The sequence below is a fragment of the Sceloporus undulatus genome, chromosome 5 (genome assembly GCF_019175285.1).
Source record: "Sceloporus undulatus isolate JIND9_A2432 ecotype Alabama chromosome 5, SceUnd_v1.1, whole genome shotgun sequence".
NCBI lineage: Eukaryota > Metazoa > Chordata > Lepidosauria > Squamata > Phrynosomatidae > Sceloporus > Sceloporus undulatus.
The window spans coordinates 153,253,897-153,278,464 of NC_056526.1; positions in this window are offsets into that span (position 1 = coordinate 153,253,897).

The window sequence follows — 24,568 nt, forward strand, 5'->3', positions numbered from 1 at the left end:
AGGCTGAGTATTCCCTGGAGTCCTCTACATCTCTTGCAAAGGATGAGTTTTCCTGAAAAACCTTCATCTCAGAGAAACAAATAATATATGGGCTTAACCCATAGTAACATTTATTTCAAGACAAAATAAAATATATGCTTTCTCTGCGCTGTCAGAACCACTCAGTGGTTTTTGTTTTTGTTGTTGCTGCTGTTGCTTTGGCAATTTCTGCATTTAAAAAGGAAAGGAAAGGAAAGGGGGGGGTAGAATGTATTGTGTGTCTTCAAATAGTCAGCTATACAGCCCAATATATATATTCTGGTTTGAAGTGTAATTGTATACATGCTCACTTAGGCCCTGTTCAGACCAGCCATTAAGGCTGGCCTGGGGACAGAGTTGGGGTATTGCATCCACATCATGCATGCCCTGACTCCACCCCCAGGGCGCCATGATGCCATGTGCCACTCCACACAGTGCATGGTGTGGTTAGCTTACAGTTGTAAACCACTTCAACACTGCTACTTAAGTATGAAGCGGTATATAAATGAAGCTGTTTATTTTGGTGTCCATATGATGCAGCACTGGAAAAGTGCTGTATAGCTGCAGCAATGTGACTATGGCACCCTTTCTAGGGTGCAAAAAGGAGCCGCTTTTTGTGGCTCCTTTTTGTGCCCTGGAAATTCCGTATCAGGGCCATAGTGTGCGGTTGCCATGGCCCCGATCTGGCTGAAGAAGAGGCGGCTCCATGCTGCCCCTTCGGGGCTGTTTGTACAGCCCCTTGGACATGTGCTCCATTCAGACATAATGAAATGTGTATAGGATTGCAACCTAAGCAATGAGTTGCAGTAACCCAAAGAAAGAAGTGAACATCCTGGGTAATAGTTGTTTATAATTATATCAGGAACATTTCAGACAGTTCATGGCAGCAATGTGGTCAACAGCATGCATCAAAATAGGCAACCCAAGTAATCAGATGCCTTTTAGTGACTGTATAAGGTTGTGGGCTCATTCAGTCCAGTACTGATCCTTACCTAAGGCAGTGTACACTATTCAAGAGCTGAATAGGATTTCCCACTCATCACATCAACTGAAAATAAGGATGTGGTTTTTTTCTAACAATCATACCAACTTCAAATCAGTCATGGTACCTGCTGTGAGCAGTTGTGCAGTTTAGGTCACCACCACCATAGTTCCTTGGTAGTTATTGAAACAGTGTCTTTGAATAAGGAGGAAGATTAATATTTAGCAAGCACTTTGAGGCACCATAAGAAAAAAGGATGTAGGCTGTATAGTTTTAGGATCTAGGGAACAGCCCTCATTCAGCCCAACTCTCTTCTGTTAGTAGAGATGAGGGTATGGACTATTACATCTGCTTCACAATAACCATCAATTTTTTTTTAAAAGTTACTTAGGGATACCATTCTATATGTTTTCACAATTGTTATTTTCTGAAACCCTCTAATATCAATAGCTGCGTGTAGCTACTAGATTAAAACATAATGGGAATATTATACAATCTAAGATACCAAGACTTGCCCTTCCAATATCTGCTCATATATCTTCTGTATTATGGAGTTCTCATTAAGTGTTCCAACCCAGATGATGGTTGGATTAGCAGTCCTGGTTCATGACATAGGTGAAGATTTTAGATAGTCATCTGACCACCTCTGAGTTGCTGCCATGTTGATTGTTCACACAGGTAGTCTCAAAAATTGCTCCAACAGCCTTAAATTTAGACTTATAATAGAGATCAGCAATTCATTCTGGTTGGCTGATTTCACAATGGAAAAAGGCCTTTCTGTTGTAGCAGATATTGGTGATGATGATGATAATGACCATTTATTTATATAGCACCATCGATGTACATGGCGCTTTACAGCAGAAGCTACTTGTTCTAACTACTTTATAACAGAGGCTACTTGGTTGTAACCCCTTTGGCTTAACTATTGCTCTAACTGTGACTTCTTGCCTGAGTTCCTTGGGCACAACATTTATAGGCTGGAGGGAGGTTGGAATGGTTTGGTCTTTATTACCGAGACTAGTGTAGCAGTTGAGTCAACTGATTGTTTTGAAAGGAATTGCCTTCTACAATCTTCTCAGAGTAGATGACCTCATTCTCTGGATACAAAGAAGCTCATTCTGTGTTCATGACACCTTTTTACAGAAATAGTTAATGCATTGAAATCCTCATGCACTATGTTAAAAAGAGTGTAATATGGCTAGGCAATTTATATAAGGTGAGATAGTGTAGGCTCAAATTCATCCATCCAAACACTGTGGATTTTAGTATGCCAAGGGGTCAGGTAGCACTTTTGAGAGTACCTGTGCAAAAGAAGTTGTAGCATAAGGTTTTGTGGACTCAGTCTACTTTGTCAGATGCATGGAGTGAACTCTTGCCCAGGAAGGACCTTTATAATCAGATTATATGAACAGCCCTAGAAGTGCAAAACGTATGGATCTGGTGTTGAGGTGAAAAGTTCAGTTGTAACTATAGTCATTCAGGGGGAAAGGCAGGAGAGGGGTGGGTGGATTACTATATGAGTAGTGGAGGGAGTTTTGGAATGTGGTATGTGCAGGCTGGAAAGCAGAAAGGAGGTATGATAAAAAAAAGCTGTGAGCAGCCTGATTAGGTTAGGGTGTAACCAATGTTGTAATATATGTAGTGTGCCAGGAAGGCATTGTCTCTGTTGATGGATTGGGATTTGTTGATATGTTGTAATTCAGCTTCCTGGACAGTCCATCTCTCATCTACAAAGAAAGATTGGAAAAAGAAAGAACTGAATTAAAATATATCCGCAACAATGGGTTGAACAGATACAATGGCTAAGCAGGGTCATGCCAGTTAGTACTTGGATGGGAGATCATCAAGGAATACAAAGGGCCAAAACAGATGGCCTGTTAAAGCCTGCTTCTGGACATCTTGCGGGCATATTGTTTACATGCCGCATGCTCCGAAGCCACCTGGAAGCTGCCCAGAAGCCAGCCAGCTGCTCACATGTAAACAGCTTCAAGATGCTCCAGCAGTTCTGTGTTTACATGTCACACACCACCAGAGCATTTTGAAGGAGCCCTGGGGCTGCAGCAGGGCCATAAAAGGTGGCCCTTTCCTAGATCAAATAAGAGCGGATCTTTTCCTCTCCTATTTAGGCTGGGTTCAGGCCAGATTGTGGCTACAGCATATGTTTGCTGTGGCCCTAGTGCATCTTCAGAGGAGGTGGTTTCAAGCCGTCCCTTCCTGGCCATTTGTTCCAGCCCTAAGTGCTGTAGACTATGGGGTTGTACAGATGAGAAGAAAGGAGTGGCCAGAGGCCACCCCTTTCTCCCCTGGATCGTTGCCACAGCAACTGTACAGGCGTGGCAACAATCCACTCCAAAAAGCCATTAGCACCCTGGAGTGGCGTGGTGACGCCTCTTGTGCACTGCACCATTTGGATGTGGCACATAAGGCACATCATCAGCGTGCATGCTGTCTGTATGTGCATGCACCCAAAATGGTGCCAGGAGAGTGCAGAGTGTGAGGACGCTCCACTCTCCTGACCCTAATTTCGGTCCCAGGCTGCTGCAAAGCAGCGGTCTGTACCGGGCCTATATTTCAGAGGAAGGAACTAGCAAAACCACCTCTAAGGATTCCTTGCCTAAGAAAATACTGTGGAATTCATAGTGTTATCACAGTTCAATAGGTGACTCGAAGACAAATATATACAAAGGCTTTATGTTAAAAAGTAATAATAATCTCTTTCATTATTATCTATGGTGGTTTACAGACCGCCAAATAGTACGTCATCAATACGTACTAGGGTTAGGAAGGGGCGGTGCTTCCGCACCCCCTAACCCTAGTACGTATTGAATACGTACAAGATGGCGGCGCCCTGTTCATACGGGCGCCGCCATCTTTACGTACTGGACGCACAGCGTCCAGACGTGTCGCGCCGCTTGTGACGTAGTGAGCACGCCCCTGGCTACGTTGCAAACGCGACGGTAAAAGAAGCTCCATTTTGGAGCTTCTTTTTTCGGTCCGCGCGGGAGTCGGGCCGTCTGAAGGCTCCGGCTCCCCCGCGGACCTACTGGCGGCGGCGGCAGACCGCCGCAAAGTGGCGGTCTGTACCCCGCCTATAGAACTGTGAAAGAATGATCCTCTCTTTTTCTCTCCTGATGAAGAGATTTATGGTGGGGTACAAACCGCCAGAAAGAGGTGCCTCCTCCGTGCCTCTCTTTGCTCCACAGGAGTGCTGCAGCAACCAAATTGTGCAGCGCTGCTGCGGAGCAAAAAAGCAGTGCCCGAAAGCAGCTCCTTTTTGCAGCATCGTCGCAACTCTGCAAAGCTCCAGAGATGATGTGATGATGTCGCAGCTGCGCCGCCCCGTCTGGAAGCGGCACAACTGTGACGTCATCATTACGTGCCCCTTCTGGTGGGTGCACCACAGCTATGGCGCCCTCATCATGTACGAGGGTTGTTGAGCGTGTGGGCGTCTTGCCCACGAGGCAAGCCTCGCACATGACAAGGGCGCCTCAAAGGCCCATCTCTTCCGGGCTTTTGTTAACTTGAAAAACCTCTTCTCTAATGGCCTACTATCAGATTCAGAATAAATAAGAGTTACGAAAGTATTGTAAGCAAATTTCAAGCCTATTGGCTGTCTATTGTATTTTGACCTTATTTTCTGGGAAAACAAAACGCACTCTGTAATTCCAAGCTAGCTTTGAAATGTACTATAGCTTGGATTATGGGAAGCTCAGATCACAGAGAGCTGCATCAAATACACTCTTCTTATTTGCTCACTGTATTCATGTGTACCATTCATTTCACAGACTACCTGAGCAAAAGCCTGTCACTGCAATCCTTGAATTAAAGTTCCATATTGTCTTCCATTTATGGATGTATTTTACTGAGCAGTTCTTTCCTAAACCCATTGCCAAAACCCATTCAGCTGTAACAAAGTTCCATCTCAATCTCCAGTTTAATGATAAAGCCAAATCAAAGCAGAGGAAATTGGCTGTGGCTGTTCCTGTGAGCTTCATTCTCATAACCTCTGTAGGTTCTTCTGGTTCATCAGCTAGAATCTAGCTAGGCTAAAATGGCATGCTGGTATCCTTCACTCTCCTGTTTAATGTCAACGAATGGCACTGTTCAGAAGAATACATCTATATGAAAGAATTCCACAGCTACAGAGACACATTCATTGTTGCTGTAAAAAAAAATGGAGGTAATAATAATAAAAAAGAATGTCTCAGCTGAGAATCCTGTAGTTGAAGCATATGAGAATTCTGAATGTTTAGCATTCTGTATTAAATGATTTCTGCATGCTTAATTGCAGATGTGTACAGAAAATTTCATGAAAAAAAAGTTTAAACAATTGACACAATTGCCTAGATTTCATCAGAGATCAAAGTGCTTGATCAGATTGCTACACTCATTCCTAACTATATACACAATCCATATACTCTTCAGATGGAATAAAGGATGGATATTATCACCACAGTATCTATAATTTTATAACATCAGCATCAGGAGATACCATATCCTGCAACTATTCAGATTTGGCAGAGATGATCTTGATTAATCCTCTGTTATCCCACTTTTTCAGCTGTTTTTAAAATGACCCAGGTCCAAAGCAGATCAGTCAAAAGGATTGTGTTGGGGCTGTACTGGCCCCAATTGTTCCAGGAGTGTGGTGACTGCATGGGCCTGATCCCAATCTATACTGCTGCTGTGAGCAGCCAGAAGGAGGTTGCTGTGGTTATATCCTCTCCTTTTTGGCCTGGTTGTTCATGCTTTGCACAGCATTAGCTCAGCTTCCAGGTGCATTCGGGGCATGCATAATCTTAATGCCATATCTCTAGCATGGCTTGATGCCATATTATTTTGCCTGTGTGTTTCAGGTGCCAGTTTTCCTTTCCTTCTCCCACTTTTCCCCTTGATCTTTTGCTTACTGCCCTTGCTACAATCTGAGTTCAAAGGCCAATGTGATTTTAGGCTGCATCAATAGAAGTATAGTGTCTAGATCAAGGGAAGTAATAGTGCCACTATATTCTGCTCTGGTCAGGCCCCACCTGGAATATTGTGTCCAGTTCTGGGTGCCACAATTCAAAAAGGACACTGAGAAATTGGAGCGTGTCCAAAGGAGGGCGACTAAAATGGTGAAAGGTCTGGAAACCATGCCCTATGAGGAACGTCTTAGGGAGCTGGGGATGTTTAGCCTGGAGAAAAGAAGGTTAAGAGGTGATATGATAGCCCTATTTAAATATTTGAAGGGATGTCATATTGAGGAGGGAGCAAGCTTGTTTTCTGCTGTTCCAGAGACTAGGACCGGAGCAATGGATGCAAGATGCAGGAAAAGAGATTCCACCTCAACATTAGGAGGAATTTCCTGACAGTAAGGGCTGTTCGACAGTGGAACACACTTCCTAGGAGTGGAGTGGAGTCTCCTTCCTTGGAGGTCTTCAAACGGAGGCTGGATGGCCATCTGTCGGGGATGCTTTGATCTAGATTTCCTGCATGGCAGGGGGTTGGACTGGATGGCCCTTGCGGTCTCTTCCAACTCTATGATTCTAGGGCGGGATACACACCGCCATATAGTACGTATAGGATACGTACTAGGGTTAGGAAGGGGCGGTGCTTCCGCACCCCCCCTACCCTTGGACGTATCCTATACGTACAAGATGGCGGCGCACCTTCTACATGGGCGCCGCCATCTTTACGTACTGGACGCACAGCGTCCAGACGTGTCGCGGTGCCTATGACGTCGTGAGTCCGCGCCAGGCGCCTCGCGACGTCATAGAGGCGCCGCAAGAAGAAGCTCTGAAATGGAGCTTCTTTTTTGCTCCGCGCGGGAGTCGCGCGGTTTGGCTGCTGCGGCTCCTGCACGGAGCAAATGGCGGCGGCGGGGGAGCGCCGCAAAGCGGCGGTTTGTACCCCGCCAATGATTCTATGCAAATGTAGTTTGCTCTCAACTAACTCAGCAAAGAAAGAAGGCAGGAGGAGGCAAAATCTTGATCTTCCTAGTAGTTTCAGACAAAAGCAAACTGCTACAATGTGTGTCTTTCCTCATTATTTTGCCACCTTGCTATCTTGACCACCCTTATGATGTTGCTTTATCACATTTGTCTTGGTTCTCATTTGTGAAATGCTGGAAAGTATGTGATTTCTGAATGGAACTGGGAATGTCTCCCTCCAGCAAACTGTCTGATGAATTCTGAACAAAGTCAAAGCAGATTGTAAAAATAGGAAAATATCTCAAAGAGTTTTTGAACATTCTTATCATATTTAAAATGCCATGCATGAACTGATGTATATATAAAGATCAAAATTACAACTGCACAAGGTGATGGATTTTGTAAAGGCTGATATCTTCTACAAGGCTGATCCTTGCCATGCTCTTCTGTGTGATAGCAGCACTACAAGGGTATTTGGAGAAGGGCTCAGCATTCTTGCTGCTTTGGTGGTGCTTTCTTATTCTCACTGAAAAACCAGACAGCTTAGATTTAGGAGGCAGAAAATATAGGTTATGTGCTGGATGTAATATCTATCTCTCATTCAGTGAAAAAGACACCAAGACAGTTCAGAGATTCTGCCCTGCTTTCTGCACTTTTGGAATTGCACCCTGACTATTCTTTTGCACATCCCTTTGCTTAACTTGGTTTTGCTAGTTCAGCCTTTTGACCTCTGAATTGCTAATTACCATGTGACTTCTCTCCTATCACAGTGAATTATGGCAATCATCATAATAAGCACCTGGCAAAGTGGCAGACCAAAGAATTCAGACACAGCGTGGATCAAATAAGATATTAGAGTTATTAGATTGTGAATAAGACCATACAATTAGGGGAGTGGAGATGATAAAATAGGCATGGAAAGAGTATTCAAAAACAGCATGAAAAGAAAAAGAGAAAAAAGTAACACTCCCTCCCTGCCATAAAAACCAAAACCAACAACAACATAATGAAAACAACATTTTTATTTTATTTTATGCTGAGAAATCCTCATGAGAAGAATCCTGGATTGGTGGGAAGCTTCATAGGACTAATTCTATGCAAAAGTTTAATCCTGAATTATGAATAGTCTGCAAAACCTGCAAAGTTTTTAGAGATTTTCTCTCAGCAGGAATACAATTTATAAAATTATAAGAAGAAATCCGGGGAAGAATTATGGCTCTGTGACAGGATGCCCAGTTCTAGCTAGGGTTGCAGTATCCCTGGATAAAAAAAACTTGAAGAACCTAGAAAATATGGTAGTCAACATCTGAGGCTGCTCCATGCTAAGCAGAAATATAGTGCAAGATTGGAAAAGGTATGCAGCTCCCAAATTTCACAGCCTCTTTCTGTCAAGCAAAGTACCCTGTACAATACATATCTGATATCTAAAGCCTTACACCTATCTAACTTGCAAATTTCATATTTAGGCACTGGCTTAGGAAGACCTGCACTGTATAGTGCAGCTTGTAATGCAGAAAGATGAACAGAGAAAGAGGTGGGTGGGGGGGAGGGAGGAAAAAATTGCTTCTATGCTGGATAATCTAGGGGTGAATTTAGACATGCCCCAAATTTAGACAGGTTTTACTATGTTATGTTTTGATGTGCTTCCATCAACCATGTTGGAATGTAAATATATAAACAAAATCCATTTGACAAGCGTACATGCCCATGTTGAAATCTAGAAATAGAGTCAATTGATCATGTTGTATTGTAATGTCCATTTTACCAAGGCGAATCACATAAATTTTACACAAATTTCCAGGGAGAACAGAAATATTTTATCTCTCCCTCCTGCTTGAGTACTTGGATGTTCAAATTACAGAGAAGGTTGCTAGGTTCTGTGTCTGTGCTATTACTACTCATAGAAATTTTTTAGGAGAAACCTTTAACACAGAAACATCAGTCTTACCTATGAAATTTTAACTTTTTACCAGCTTTTAATTTTAAGGATTTAGACAGAAACAGTTAACCATCTGTATTTGGTGTTTTATGAATTTTAGCTGTATTTGTGTATATTTTTATCCATTTTATGCCCCTTATTTTATATTTGGTCTATGACTGTAAATAAATGATTGATTGACTCCTTTCAGATTTTGGGAAGAAGGCACTAAAATTTAGGGGAAATTTTAAAAAGGAAGGGTACTTAAGAAAAAACAGATTTCAGATGGAAAAAGACAAACCAGAGGACTGATACTGGAAGGTGTGGGGGACTGCAGAAGGTTTTACTCAAGAAAAAATAAGATGTGACTGCAGCTTTTCCTCCCCCACTATGAGCTGTGACTGAGTTACCAATGCAGAGTGAGATGACATGCAGAAATACAGACTTCTATTGCTGAGCTATTGAGGGATCAGAACGCAGAAGGACTGTAATACAATTTGAATGCTGATCAGAACAAATAAGACAGTAATGGGAAACATGTAGCACTGCAAATGTGGTAGGATTGCAGCTGCCAGCATTTTTCACTATTAGGTATGCTAGTCAGAGCCTAGGGGAGCTGCAGTTCAATAAAATCTGGAGGGCCATATTTTGCCTTTTGTTGTGGCTGTGTGCCTCCAAGTTGTTTCCAAGTTATGGTGACCCTAAGGCAAACCTATCCTGTGGTTTTCTTGGCAAGAGTTGTTCAAAGGGGTTAGCAACTGCCTTCCTCTGAGGCTAATAGAGTGTGATTTGCCCAAAGTCATCCAGTGAGTTTCCATGGCTGAGTGGGGACTGGAACTTGATTCTGCTTAACCCTAGTATAAGGTTTCAAAAAAGAAAAAGGAAGAAAGAAGTTTGCTGATTTATTACTCTCCCCTTGCCCCACTTCCTGCCCCCACAACCAAAAAAGGGATGGTTTGGATATGTTCACAGAAGAACAGCATAAATTTGTTTTGTTTTGCTTTTCTATGTTTGGTTGGGAGGAATTAAGTTAGGACCATTGTGGTACTCTGTAAAGCACTAAAATTTGCTGGCATTAGCACAAGCCATCTGAATTGTCTGAGGAAAATCAGAGCTGGCTAACAAGCAGGAAACTTGAATAAAAATTCTCAGAGAGATTTTACACAGCTCTAGCTATAGGCAAAATTCAGTGCCTGCTGCTAGCAGAAAGCAATTTTGCAAGATCTGATGAAGAAGCAATGCAGAATATATTATCAAGAGGGGAAGCAGAGAGGGCACTCTATTCTAGATGCAATTATATCAGTCAGATGCTAACTCTAAAGATTTGGAAGAAGCTGGTATGCACAAGATGAAGACTTAGTCTTGCAGTGTGCAAGAAAAGGGAGAAAAATACAATAGACAAGATACTTAACTCATTAGCCAGCTCTGGACTACCAACATAAAAGCCAACTCACTTGGCAGAGAAATTCTATTGAGAAAGCTGTTTTTGCTTTCAGCAGGCAACTCATTGGTGACATTTATCTTCCTCCCCCCCCCCCCAAGAAGCACTAGATCCCAGTTTTCTTCCTAATTAGGAAAAAAAACATGAGAAAGGATTCACTGACCCTACAGAAACCAAATAACTGTCAAGTCCTTTATAGCTGTTTATTTCAGGTTTTGTGAAGTACAGAGAATAGAGTTTTGTATGGCATCCTGCTAGTTTTTCTGCAACACACAGAGGAGGCTAAGAGGATATACATCTAAAAGGAGCCTTTCAAATACATGTTTTATGATCTTGAGCATTGATGATGCCCTGAATAACCTTTAAAGTACACTTCCCATTTGTTCTACAAGGTAACAGTGCAAAAGTAGAGTTTCAGATGTTGATCCTTTAAACACATTTCATACTGAAATCTTTAGAATTTTCTCACTAACATGAAATAGATCATAGCAAAGATCATTTCAAGTTTTATTTTTTAGCAGACTAAAAATATTACATTACCTCCAAACATTCTATGAAATAAATTACAAAAATGTGTTGTTGAACAGAAATTAAAATACCCTTTTCACTATTAAGTCTACCTGGTGAAAAAAATAACAATAACATAAAGCAAACAAACAAACCAAAACCCAGAATGCTATACATCAGTGGTCCTTAAACCAGGGACGTAGCCAGGATTTTAGGAAGGGAGGGGTCCAGACTAAGTGCCACCATTCTAATGGGGCTTGGGAGCAGCGGCGCAGCAGCACACACCATTCATTTTTCTAATGGAAGGGGGGGTCCGGACCCCAAGAAACCCCCCCCCCTTGGCTACGTCCCTGCTTAAACTATCTGTTGTGGTGGACTGGAAGTTACTTTCTTTCTTTGCAGTATGCCAAAGATTGGTACCATATTTGTGCAATTAGCTAATACTATTTCTTTCTTTTCTGGAAAATGTCCATAGACTGACAACCAATAGCATGCATATTGGCACTGGCTCAAGGACCATCACTTTGAATAGCTCTACTATTTGTGTCTTTACAAAAGTAAGTCCTAATCAGTTGAATAGATAAAGTAGAGATTATAGAAATGGAGCCTGAAATACATTTTTTTTCATGGAAAGTATTCAGATAAAGTATGCTTCAGATAAAAATAATTCTTCTTCATTACTAACCATTTGGGAATGTCTGTTATGAGAAACTAGAAGTAGAGTGAAGTCCACAAAAGCTCAAGGTGAAATAAATCAGTAGATCTTGAAGCCACTGCTCCCACCTGTTCTTTCTTTTTATCCAGCCACAGAATAACTTGGCTATCACTCTGAAAAGTCTTTGTAGCTCAGAAACCTTTTTTTTTTTTTAAATAACTATTATGGTGGTACTGAGACATTATGTGTCATTTCTCTCTTCCCTTCACCACTTGTAAAATATGGTCATGCTGATATGGTTTTGATTTGAAAAATAGATGAGCTGAGTTCAAAGCTTAGTACTAATTGCTTTTACAGTTACAGAGAGTGTGTGGCTTCACTAAGGGGCTGAGCAGATGGACCAAGAAAGCACAGGCTTCACTCATGCTTTCTTGGTCTAGGTGCTAACCTGGGTCATTCCTCAGGCTGGTGTGGGGCTGGTGTGTGCTATTACATCCCCTTCCCAGAGCTATCTGGGGTGCTCCTTACATTTCTGCACCATCACCTCTGCTGAGAAGCCCTGTCTCATCGCATTTCACATGGAAATGAGGAGCCTGGCTGCAGTCACATCAGATGTAGTAATGGGGATGCTTCTCAGTAGGGGTGATAGTGCAGGAAGGTAAAGGTGTGTGTGTGTAGGGGACATGCAATGAACTGTGGTTTGCCACAAAGTTTCGGTGGGCAGGAAAAATGGGCCCCATTTGGGCCCATGTAGACAGCCCCTCAGTTGTGCTTTGTGTTACAGAATATCAGATTCTGCCACTCTTTTAAAGTAACTTAAAGTTTCTTTTAAAGTAAGTTAAAGTCAAATTCTAGTTATGTTTAGTTAGTTGGTTATGAGGTTGTTTTTTAAAGCACATAATGATATGCAGGGGGCAGAGATTCTTTAACTGTATCTATTTACTTAAAAAAGAAAAAGGTTTGTGTAAGATATTTTTTCTTAACTGTGCTAACCTTCCAAATTGTTTTCATGTCAAACGTAGGTTATAAAACTTTGTGAAAAATCTGCAGTATGACAGGCTGTTGGAAGGTCTCATCTGTATTTAATTGCATGGGTTTTGAATCTTGTTGACTTGGGGGGGGGGAATCAAACTGCTTAGCATTAAACCACTATGCATTCTCTTATCCCAAGTGACAAGTCCTTCCCCTGGTAGTATATCTGATCCCAAATTCACAGCAATCCAAACTGCCATCACTCATTGCTCCCAACTGAACATTTCCTGGAACATCTGGCCAATGTTGTATGAAGTGCATGCTCCAAAATTGTTCTGGACCAATGTACATTAGCATATTTTAACAACATTTTTTTTTCTTTTTTAAAAAAAGGAACCAACAGTTTGTTTGCTGTACGTGTGCCAAACTGTAATGCATTGGCATTCTGTCTCTGCTCTATTTGCTGACACTCAGCAATACTATGACAATTTGGTTGAGCACTTAAGCATTTTCCCTTTACTAAGTGGTTCAGCATGCTGCTCTCTGAATCTGGAGCCAAAGGTCATTGGTTTCAGTTCTATTTCTTGTATCATTTTAATGGTAATGATGCTGTTAAAACTGTGGTGTGGAATAAGATTGTGCTTAATGCTATTATTTTGCTGAACTTTGTTCAACAAGTGTCATTGTCTATAAGATATTGTTTGCCTAATTAAAGCACACCCATGATTCTGATCTTATTTATTTCTCTATTCTGTATTGCCACTCTATAATGACATTTGGGGATGGAAGAAGTAGAGAGCTAAATACATGATCAAGGACTTTTCCCTCAAGTTATTGTAATGCAGTTTTGAAGTCATTAATAATCACCAGTAATTCAAGTGTATCAACAACAACCATATTGACTTCTGGGGCATTTTAGACACAGTTCAACACCCACCTCAGAGTAACCTGGTGAGATGATATTTCCACTTAATTCCAAACAGCAGGCACAAAGACTTCACCATGGTGTTCACATCTTCTAGTTCTCATTTAAAAAGTTAAATAAGCATATGATTATTTATTAGTAAAATGAGAGCCTAAATATATTAGCTGTTACATATCAGTAAAATACTTGGGGTCCCTGAACACAGACTTACAATCTGAATAATAATACCAGGTTTTCTTTGGCGGGTGGTAGTTTGGGTTATTTTTTAACCTTGGTATGTTTAAATTTTGCATGTTTTTTTTAAAAAATAACTTTTACTGTTTTAATTGGCCTATTTTAATTGTTTTTAAAAATGTTTAATGTGTTTTTATATTGTGTGCTGCCTTGGGTCCGATTTTGGGAGAAAGGTGGGATAAAAGTAAAATAAATAAATAAATAAATCTGCTGCATAAACTTGATTGTACATTAATTTAACTATCAGGAGTCCATATTACCCAATATTCTGAATAAAGTCTTATGTCTAATTTCTTACACAAAGATTCAAAGTAATTGACCTGCTGGCACTTATAAAATTCTGATGGTGGCAAAAATAAAAGAGGGAAAATATTATCTCACAGGGAAAATGTTCAGGGTCACAGAGTGAAAGCCAGAGGGAACACAATTCTACTTTCCAGAATTAATAGTAAAAAAAAATCATTACCATCAAAGTATTAACTATAAAATAACAGGAATAAGAATATATTGACATATTTTGGTACCATAAGAAAAGAAAATAGCAGCAGCTCTAAAAAATTATCTATTACATTTGTAAATTTGTTTTTAGGCAGTCTGATCAAGATGCAAATTACATATTACTTTAAAGGACTAGTTTGCTGAAATAGAGTAAATTTGACTATGCAGTATACTTTTGAGTAAATGTTTTAACTCTTCTTCTTCATTGAATATGAAAGTATCAGTGGCACCACAAGCCAGCAATTCTTATTGCCAAATAGTGATTCATTTACAAACATATGGTGGTGTACTTCATGCTGGCCTGTGGGCAGAGCCACTGCACAGCATCCATATGCTGGATGCTGTGTCACCACCCCCAGTGCATCATGATGCTGCTCGCCCTTCTAGAGGGCGCACGGTATCATGGTGCCACCCTGGTGCTTCATCTAGATGATGCAGCACCGAAAGAGCATCACAAAACCATGCCGTCATGACTATGACACCATTTAAAGGGCGCAAAAAGGAGCTGCTTTTTGCAGCTCCTTTTTTCACTCTCCGGAGGCCAGATTGGTGCCATGGCATGATGTGCAGCACAATCTGGCCACTAAAGGATGGCTGAATGCTGCCTATCTGTAGAGCCCCATATATCACTATTAGGCACAACATATGGCATATGTGGGAATCTGAATCCAAACAAAGTTAAAATTCCTTATCATAGGACTATAGGATGCTGATGCAGACTTGGAAGGTGCATTTTTAAGAATCTATATTAAACATAATATGAAGAAATTGTGAAGAAAAAGGGTGTATCAGCTATCTACGTGTTTAATATTTGCCCAGAAAGGACATTCAGTATCTAGATACAGGTTCCATTGCCAACAGGTTCCATAGTACCAAGGGGGGAAATGCAAATAAGAGGAAACATACAACATAGTATGGAGAAACATTGTTGGAGCTGTAATGGCCACAGTTCTAATGCATACAGAGATGAAACTTCCATCTCGAGTTCCACCCAGGGAGTATTTACCATGAGCCAGCCAATCTCTGCTTGGCTTCCTAGTTCCTGGATGATGTCAGGAACTGATGTTGTACATGTAATGCCTCGGAGTGTGTGGCTCCCCTGAAGAGAAATTTGTGGTATCCACTTTTTCCAAAGTCAGTAATTGGTGCTCTGAATAATTAATGGTCCTTGCTTGGTGGAACAGTAGTTAAATGCAAACACAGCAGCCACACTGCTGTGAGTTCAATCCCAGAGGACTCCAGGTTGACTCAGCCTTCCATCCTTTCATAGGTTGTAAAATGAGTACCCAGCTTGTTAGGGGAAGTTGCCTTACATAATGTAAACTATGTAGAGTGCTGAATTCACTATTAAGCACTATAGAAATGTACATGCTATTATTGTTGTAATGGTATTGGTAGTGATGCAGTATACACTTAGTCCTCTGTAACCATGGTCTCTATTTAACCACAGGTTCAAACCATCCACAGCTTGAAAATATTTTTAAAAGGCGTTTAAAAAACAAATAAGCATTGATTTTGCCATTTTATTCAAGGACACCATTTTACAATTGTTTTTAGATGGGATATGGTTTTATATTGTGATTTTAAATAATTGTTATTGGTATTATTGTGTTTGTATAATTCTGTTGTAATCTCACCTTGATCCGTTGGTAGAGGTGGGACAATATAAATAAAACCTATTATTATTATTATTATTATTATTATTATTATTATTATGCCATTGTATTTTATGGTTATTGAACATCCACAGATTTTGATATCCACAGGGTTTCATGGTGCCAAAACCTAGCAGATACTAAGGCCCACTGTACCTATAAATGCAGCTTTTACTGTACCTAATATTGTATCAATAAAAATGTAGAAATGGATCCTCTGCTGGAAAGGGAGTCTGGTGTCTAATTTGCATAAGAGACAATATGGATAAAGAGAGGTGAACAAAAGGAAAAACCATTAGATATTATAAATATTGAAACATGCCAGAAGAACATGTTGATCCTGAAAGAAAAGGTGGTGTGTGTGTGTGTGTGTGTGTGTGTTGGGGTGGGTAACTGGAAATAGAAAATGAGTCATTGCTCAGTTACGATCAAAAATAAGAATCAAATATTGTAAACAAGATGAGGCAGGAATAAGGGCAAGAAATCAAATTGCAATAAGATGAGTATGGATCATTTTCATGAACCTTAGTCTGAACTGAAGACCTGATGACTGCTTTGTACTGTGGGAAAATCCATTCTGACTCTAGCTCTTTTTCTAGATAAGAATGATGATAAATCAGTAATATAAGAAAGCATGTTCATCCACAAATATTTAAACAGAATAATAATAATAAAAAGACAAATTAAATCAGCAAGACAATTTAAAACCAGAAGGAAACTATGGCAAATATAAAACACCATGTGGAAAAGGTGTATCAGTTCAAAGTACTCTACATTCCTTATTCAAGTAATTCCTGAATAGCCACATTATTATCCACATTATGCAAATGAGGTTTTATAGCAACTATAGGACCATAGCATTACTTTCCCATGCAAGCAAAATTAGACTCCAATCTTATGTGGAGAGGGGTTCAGGAAATGAAGCAGCACCAGGGATCAAATTGCAAACATAAAATGGTTAATGGAGCACACCATGGAATTCCAAGAGAAAAAAAACCAGCATGTGCTTTACGGACTATAGCAAAGCCTTTGATTGTATTGATCATGAAAAGCTATGGAATGCTCTTAAAGACAAGGTAGTTCCACTACATTTGATAGCTGCGATGATAAATCTGAACTTAGGGCAAGAGGCTACACTTGGAACAGAATACAGAAATAGAATAGTTCTCAGCTGGCAAAGGGGTCCGGCAAGTATGCATTCTATCGCCATACCTTTTCAACTTGTATGCAGAAAATATACAAAGAGCAAGTTTGGGCTTAGAAGAAGGCTTAGAAGGAGGAGGATTGAAGATACAAGGAAGGAACATCAACAATCTAAGATATGTGGATGACATCATACTAGTAGTGGTAAACATTACAGACCTCAAAAAGTTAACTAGGGAAGGCCAAGGAAGACAGTGCAAAAGCAGGCTTATTGCTGCCCATAAAAAACCCAAAAAATAATGATCATGATAGATCTACAGAAATTCAACCAAAATAATTAGGAAATAAAAATAGTTAAAGATTTCTCATAACTTGGATTAATCACTGAACACAATGGAGACTGCAGTCAAAAAATCAGAAGAAGACTAGGAATGGGAGGGGCAGCCATGAAAAAACTAGACAAGATCCTAAATCATGAAGATAAACAGATGAGTAAAGTTAGACTCACCCAAGATATTGCCTCCATCATGAGAAAGCATAACTCATCAGAAAAGACAATAATGCTAAGAAAGGTTCGGTATAGTAGAAAGAGAGAGAGAGAGAGAGAGAGAGAGAGAGAGACCACATGCCAGATGGACAGACTCAATCAGGGAGGTCCTGGGCACGAAATTACAAGACCTAAGCAGAGCAGAGGATAGAGGGTCTTGGAGATATTTCATCCACAAGACTCTGACAATGCTAGAGTAAAAGACCTGCCCCTAAGATACAACCCACAGGATTCTACAGGATGTTGCCATGGCAGTTAAAGTTGAATATGCTGTAATACTTTGTCAGAGCCCCCTGTCAGAGGGGAAAAAAGCCCTTTTTCATTGCTTTCTTTCTTTTGTTTCAGTAGATACATTAATTTACTTTTTTTCAAAAATGCTTTTTGAAAGTATTTGTATTTTATCGGTACTATATTTTATCTGGGGACTTCTGCAGAAAAAGCTTTCTATAAATATACAGAGGTACATGGACAAATTGCAAGCATTCTTGTTCTGTTTCAATTTTACAGGAGCATCCACCCACCCACCCATTATTTCGCTGATATGAGGGGGAAAATCCAGTTCCCTGGATTCTCCCTGAACTATGCCTTTCCCCAGATCAGATATTTAGAAACTTGAAGGACCTTCTGGCTCAGAATGAATGGTTGTTTGCTTCATTCTTTACACAGCAGTGAGCCAATATATGTGAGACAGGTCCTCTGCCTTTTCACTGAGGAGAAAAAAGTAAGTGTATAACAAGAGGTAGACACTTGTGTTGGTGCCAAGCGTTTCATGTGCTAGTACACAGAAAGCAGAATTCCTGTCTCAGTAGTTCTTTTGTTTGCTTCTTCAGATTGTTAGGCAGAAAAAGGGCACCTCTGTCTCCAAGCTCCTGTGTTTAATTGCAGCTCATTGGATTCCCCACAGGGAAGAATGAACAGCTGGCCATGGCACACTGGATACAAGAGACAAAATATTCACTCACTAGAAACAAGACATGTATGCTGTTGTTCAGGGAAGCATATGTAGGTGAACTGGGAAAGGTTTCTATACCACCACCATGACATTCTTTTCTGTGGTTGTTTTTCCTCACCTTTAAACTTATTAATTTGCTGCCCTAGCAACCATCTTGCAACAGAAACTTAGCAAACCACAAACAGAAATGTGTTGCAAAGGCTCACCTTTATAGAGAACAATCATGTCATTGGCTGAAGTTTAAAACCTGCCTTTTCTTCATTAGTGGAAAACTCTCCCCCACAACCTTGGCTGGCAGCCAGATTCTGTATTTATAGGTATATAGATGCAGCTTGTTCTAAGCCAATGGGACCTATTCATTGTTATTTGCTTGTTTCAAAAATTATATTTTGGGCACTGAGATTTTTTTAAGGAAAGGAGTATATGCATTTTCCATCCTTCTTTCTACATAGGAGAGTGCTGATTGGTTATTTATAGAAGGGTGCAATTGAACAGTACAAAAGCACTCCATCTTTAGCTTTATAATAGTCTCATTCATTTTTTGCTTCCTTTGCAGACAACTGTAAATAGAGTAATAAAAACTACATTATATGGACAATGTATGGACATTATATGTTGCTAGTTATGTTCACCAGATGCATATACATTGTGATAGTATGCATATAGGAGGGTTCTTTGAATTTTGGTAACAGTGCATCAACACAGTTTCATCTCCACAGGTACTGATTACCAAGAGCTCTTTCTCAATGAAATCAAAATATAGTTAAGTTAATTGTGAAATAGAAAAGTACTGTAGAGTTTCTAAGGAGAAATGCAGCCCTAGACCCTCATGGCTCATGGTGCTGTGGGAGAGAGGTTGTCTTTTGATGGCCTCTATGGTAGAGAGGCCAGATGTTCCTGCTTTGTGTGCAAGGCACCATGATGTTGTGTGTGGGGAGGGAACAGAGTCAGTGGCTGTTTTAGGCCAGTCCACCCTTCATGTAGCCTGTTTAGATCTTCATCACACAGACACACACCCTCCCAGCTCCAGTGTAGTATGAATGTTGTCGGTCCCCTCGGGGTCAAGTAGTACTTTTACATGTTTTGTTTTTGTTTAGTTTGTGTATTTGTTTTGCCTCCCCTACACTGTATCTGAGGGACTTTCACAATTAGCTATGGGTTTTGTCTGTAAGTAGCAGGCAGCAGTGGGAGAATATATGAATTTCAATGTACAACTTGAGAAACCTTTTAGTGAAGATCAGAGCCCTTGAATAGCTGCTTTAACCCCTGTGACTCAAGATTGGGGAAGGAGTCTACTTTTGAGATGTACCTGGGTTTTTCCCCTCTCACTTAAAAAGTCCTCTGATTTGGGGGGAGGGATGCCTCCCACTCAGGGGATGTCTCGGGTCTGGATTCCAGTAGCTGGCTGGTCAGGGAGCAACCTAGCTTCTGTACACATGTAAAAATATTCAAAGGCTTGGGGGAATAAAAAAGTATTTTCTGGCCAAAGACCAAGTACTGACAAAAAGCCTGGGACATGACACATGTCAAGGATGCCATCATCTAGGACATCCTGAAGTACCTCAATAGGTCTCAGAAAATGCCTGTAAGGCTGTTGCATATTCAACTATCAAAACCTAGCCTGCTGATCTTCAGCTACCTTCCCACCTTTATGTTCCTGTGGGGGAAAAGGAGAGGGTAGCCAATGAAGAATGTCTGCAGAACATATCAGAACATAGCTGGTTGATCTTCATTTGCTCACCCTACTTGGGACAGAAAATAGTGAGTCTGGATGGGGATACTTAATTTAAAAAAATCAATTTTCTCCCCATTGTGAAAAGGTTTTACATTTTCCACTAGGCAGCATTCTCACATAGGGTTGTCACTAGCAGGGTGAGCAGGTGCAGATCACTTCATCCTCTGCCCGGCTTTCTGTATATCCTCCTGCACTGGAGACAAAGGCAAGGTAAGTAAGACCATACTTCTTACCTAACCCGGCTGTGTTCCCAGTCAACACCCCTATCTATCTATTTTGGAGTTGTCCTAAATCTAATAAATGTTTTTGTTGTTCCAAAGTTAGAGTCATCAGTCATTACAGAATCCCATTGTTGATTCCCTGGGAAGACCATTAGGTCTTTTTTACATTGTAGTACAGCACCTAGTACCCCTCAAGTTAGAATATCAAGTATGAATATCAGCCCCTGACATGGCTTCATTGCATATAGTTTAAGCTTACTGTCTGCCTACAGTCTGTGTGTGCATTGACATCCGCTTCTGCTCACTGTGTCACCCCCAGATGACATCTGAGCCAAACACCACTTTACAAGGTTTCCTCTTCAGAACGGGTAAATATTATCCCCTCTACAACCCTAAGCTTCTGCTGTCCATTTTCCATACTTTATTTCAATTAGCTCTGTATTATGTTTCTGTATCATGTGTTTTGTTGTGCTCTGGCATATTTCTGAATAAAAACTTTCTTATAAACTTGGAGTCATCCAGTAGTTAATATTGATATAAATAGATGAAAATGATCCTTAAATTACCCAGCCTCTCACAAGCCTCCTGGGGCTAAGCAATTATTCTAACATTAAAGAGGAGCCTGACACAGTTGTTGAAGATCCTCAGTCACCCCACCTTTTTAGGTAACACACATGTCTCACCATTGGCTAACACACAAGACCCATAGCACAAATTTGGATGGGATGGCACTGATGAGTGAAAAATGAAATCCTGCTACTTCAGGACTGATGTGGGTTTGGTGAAAAAGAAGGAATACATGACATATAATGTGGTTTACCCAGCCAAACTGGTTCAAAGAATATTAAGCAATTAATAACTGAAAGAGACAGATTTGATCAAGAAGGCTGCAGCTGCTCTGATGTGATTTGTGCTGGGGCTATGTCAACCACACTTGCCTGGCCCTGATCTGACCCATCACTGCAGTTTTGAATCGGGCCAGCAAAAGGAGTGATATTTTACTGCTTTTTGGCTCAGTTCTTTGTAAAAGACGCAGCCTCAGCAAGGTTTCTGGCCATACTCAGGGCATGCATCATCTAAACACTATGACCTGAACATGGCCGGAAAATGGTTTATTTGACCCATCTGTTTCAGTCTGAAATTTAGCAAAAATTTCATGCCTTGAAGTTCTGTTTCAATGCCACAACTAATTAGTTCATTCAACTAATCTGTATATTGTATCTCTGTCTCAATATTTCATGCAAGTAACACATGCTATTGAATTTTTCACAAATAAAAACTTGGACACATGTGACCAAATCTGTTAAAAGTTATTCTTGAAGAAGGAAGGAAAATCTCAGAAAGATTGCAATGTTTTGCTGTTGCCTGTGCCTAATGGGGAGGGAAAGATTCCACTCTGTCTTCTTCTCTCTGCCTTGCTGACTTAATTGCATGCAAACTACTTTTGCATTTTGAAGTAGATTTGCACCAATGGAAGTAAAGTGAAGAGAAAAAGAAAAGTGGGAGGAGAAGAGAGAAACTGGGCATTTGAAAAGTAGTTGGTGGCGCAGTGGTTAAATGCCTGTACTGCAGCCATTCACTCGAAACCACAAGGTTGCGAGTTCAAGACCAGCAAAAGGGCCCAAGCTCGACTCAGGCTTGCATCCTTCCGAGGTCGCTAAAATTAGTACCCAGACTGTTGGGGGCAAATTAGCTTACTTGCTAATTAGCTTACTTGCTGTTCACCGCTATGATCTTTGGAATAGCGGTATATAAATAAAACAAATTAATTATTATTAAATGGGATGAGAGAGGATTAATCAGGACTGTCCCTGCCAAATTGGGGACTGCTGGAGGGTATCATGAAAACATTTGGAGCTAAGCAGTGATAACAGAAAGTAACAGCAGAACACATAACAAGTGATTTATTTTAACATTTAAAATAAAATCCTTAAGTAGGCATTAATTACTTAGTCCAACTGGGCTATGCTTTCAGCATACAGATTATGTTGTATTTCTAGAAATGCTTTAAAATTAAACTTAGTCACAGCTGTGCTTACATATTTGTCCCATTGACACAGATTAAACACAAAAGGCCCACATATTCAGTCAAAAGATAAACCAATTAAAACTTCTGAGAAGTCAGCATACGTATCATTTGATGTGCATTTTGCAGCCCAGGTTCGTCTGTGCACATTAAATAAAATATGCAGAAGCTTTTTCAAAAATTCAATTTCAAGTCCCAGCAAGGATACTTAAAAGAGATCACAGCTGCTTGAAAATCATCATGAAGATATCCTGACAGCCTCTAGTGCTCCAGACAAGCATTCCATTTTTGCCCTCTGCTCTGCCTCTGCCTTGTCTCAGCACCTCTTGAGCAAAACAATAGACAATCACCTGCTTCTGGAATTAACCAGCAGGTGCTACCTTTGTACTGCAGCTATATAAAACTACCGCCTCAGCAGGATACCCACTGTACATCTCAGGAAGCAAAAGATTAAAATTGGAATTTAGTTGCAGTTTCCTGTGTATTACTAGGTCAGAGCTGGCCATTACAATTGCATTTTTAACTCAGGCTTTGATTCTGGAATTTTCTAAATTTTTAAGCCTTATCTTATAAACATTATTCTGAGAATGCTCTGATATAAAGGCTTGCAATAAATGAGGTAGCACAATTATAGGTCATCAATGCTTATATGCTCATCCACAATATTGGAAATGAAATGGGGATCTTTTCACCCTGTCTTTCACTTTTTTTCTTATGATGTGAATTGCTGTTCTCTGTTTCAAACAGTACTGAGAAAATGCTTTTACATTACATATCTAAATGCATCCATTATAGCTACAATTTTAGTTTAAATATGGGTTTTATTTTAATGCTGCAGTGAGTAGGGTTAAATCTTGTGGTAACATGGGAACAATCCATATAATTATTTGTACAGTCATTTTGTCAATGATCAATATACGCCTGACTATAAATCAATATGGGTGTAATCTCCAATCTGTGGATTTCTAAGAAGAATCTCCTGGGTATTCTTACCACAAAATCTATATTCACTCCTGTCTTCATTCTGGCTGATTTACGCTCTGAGGCAGTTTGCTTTCAAGGGCCTCCATTTCTCTAAGTGCTGCCTTGTAGGTAAGCAACTATTCATCAAATCACTATCAGCATCAAGGAGACTTATATTTAATTACAGATAACAAGTCCATTGGGGAGGAAAACAAAGTGGCCAGGCTTAAGATTTTATATATGGTAAAATATTGAGAAAAGGTATTAAACAGCAAATGGCCAAGGATGCTGCCAAAATAGTTTTTTTAAAAAAAAAATAAAATAAAATTTCCATGGCCCACATGAACCTGGTGAAACCATCCTTATAAATATGTTGTGCATTTTCTCATGGGTTTTGTGTTCATATGAGAACACATATTTATATTGAGGAATAAAGGAAAATAATGTGATTAATTTAAACAAGAATAGCCTAACAGATTTTGTGAGGTTTTTTTATAACACTGTGTTAATATTTTCTATTTAATTTCAGCCACTTCTTGAGGAGTGAAGAAAAAAAATCCATTCAAAAGCTTATGAGTAGTTTCTTGGTATAAAAGACTGTAGAAATGATATCAATAGTAAAGTAGCCAAGGGATGTGTGGGTGTGCTGTTATCTCTGCTAAAAAAAAGTCATAAAAAGTAACTACAAAAACAACACAACTTCACTCAGGACCCATGGGCCTTTTCACAATACACAGTTATAGCACTATAATTTCACTTTAACTGTCATGCAACAATGTATGAAATTTTGACAATTCTATATGCTTCTTCCTAAAGTGTATAGTCATCATGGTGTAGTGGTTTAAGTGTTGGACTGTGACTCTGGAGACCAGGGTTCAATTCCCAGCTCAGCCATGAAACCCACTGGATGACCTTGGGAAAGACACATACTCTCAGCCTCAGGGGAAGGCATTGGCAATCCTACTAGGAACAAATCTTGCAAAGAAAACCCCATGATAGGTTCATGGCCTTAAGGTTGCCATAAGTCAGAAACACCTTGAAGGCACATAAAAATAACAAAGTGTATAAAGTGCAAATCCCAGTATACCATATGATGGAACCATGATAATGAAAGGGGATTTATAGCATATAATTGTGTAGTGTGGATGGGTGGATGGGCCCTGAGTGAGATAGTATAGTTTTTGAATTTACCTCTTTTTCCTGTTTTTTTTTTAACAACTTTGTTCATCTTTGTGGCATTCAGCAGAACTAGAAAGTTTCAAGAGAG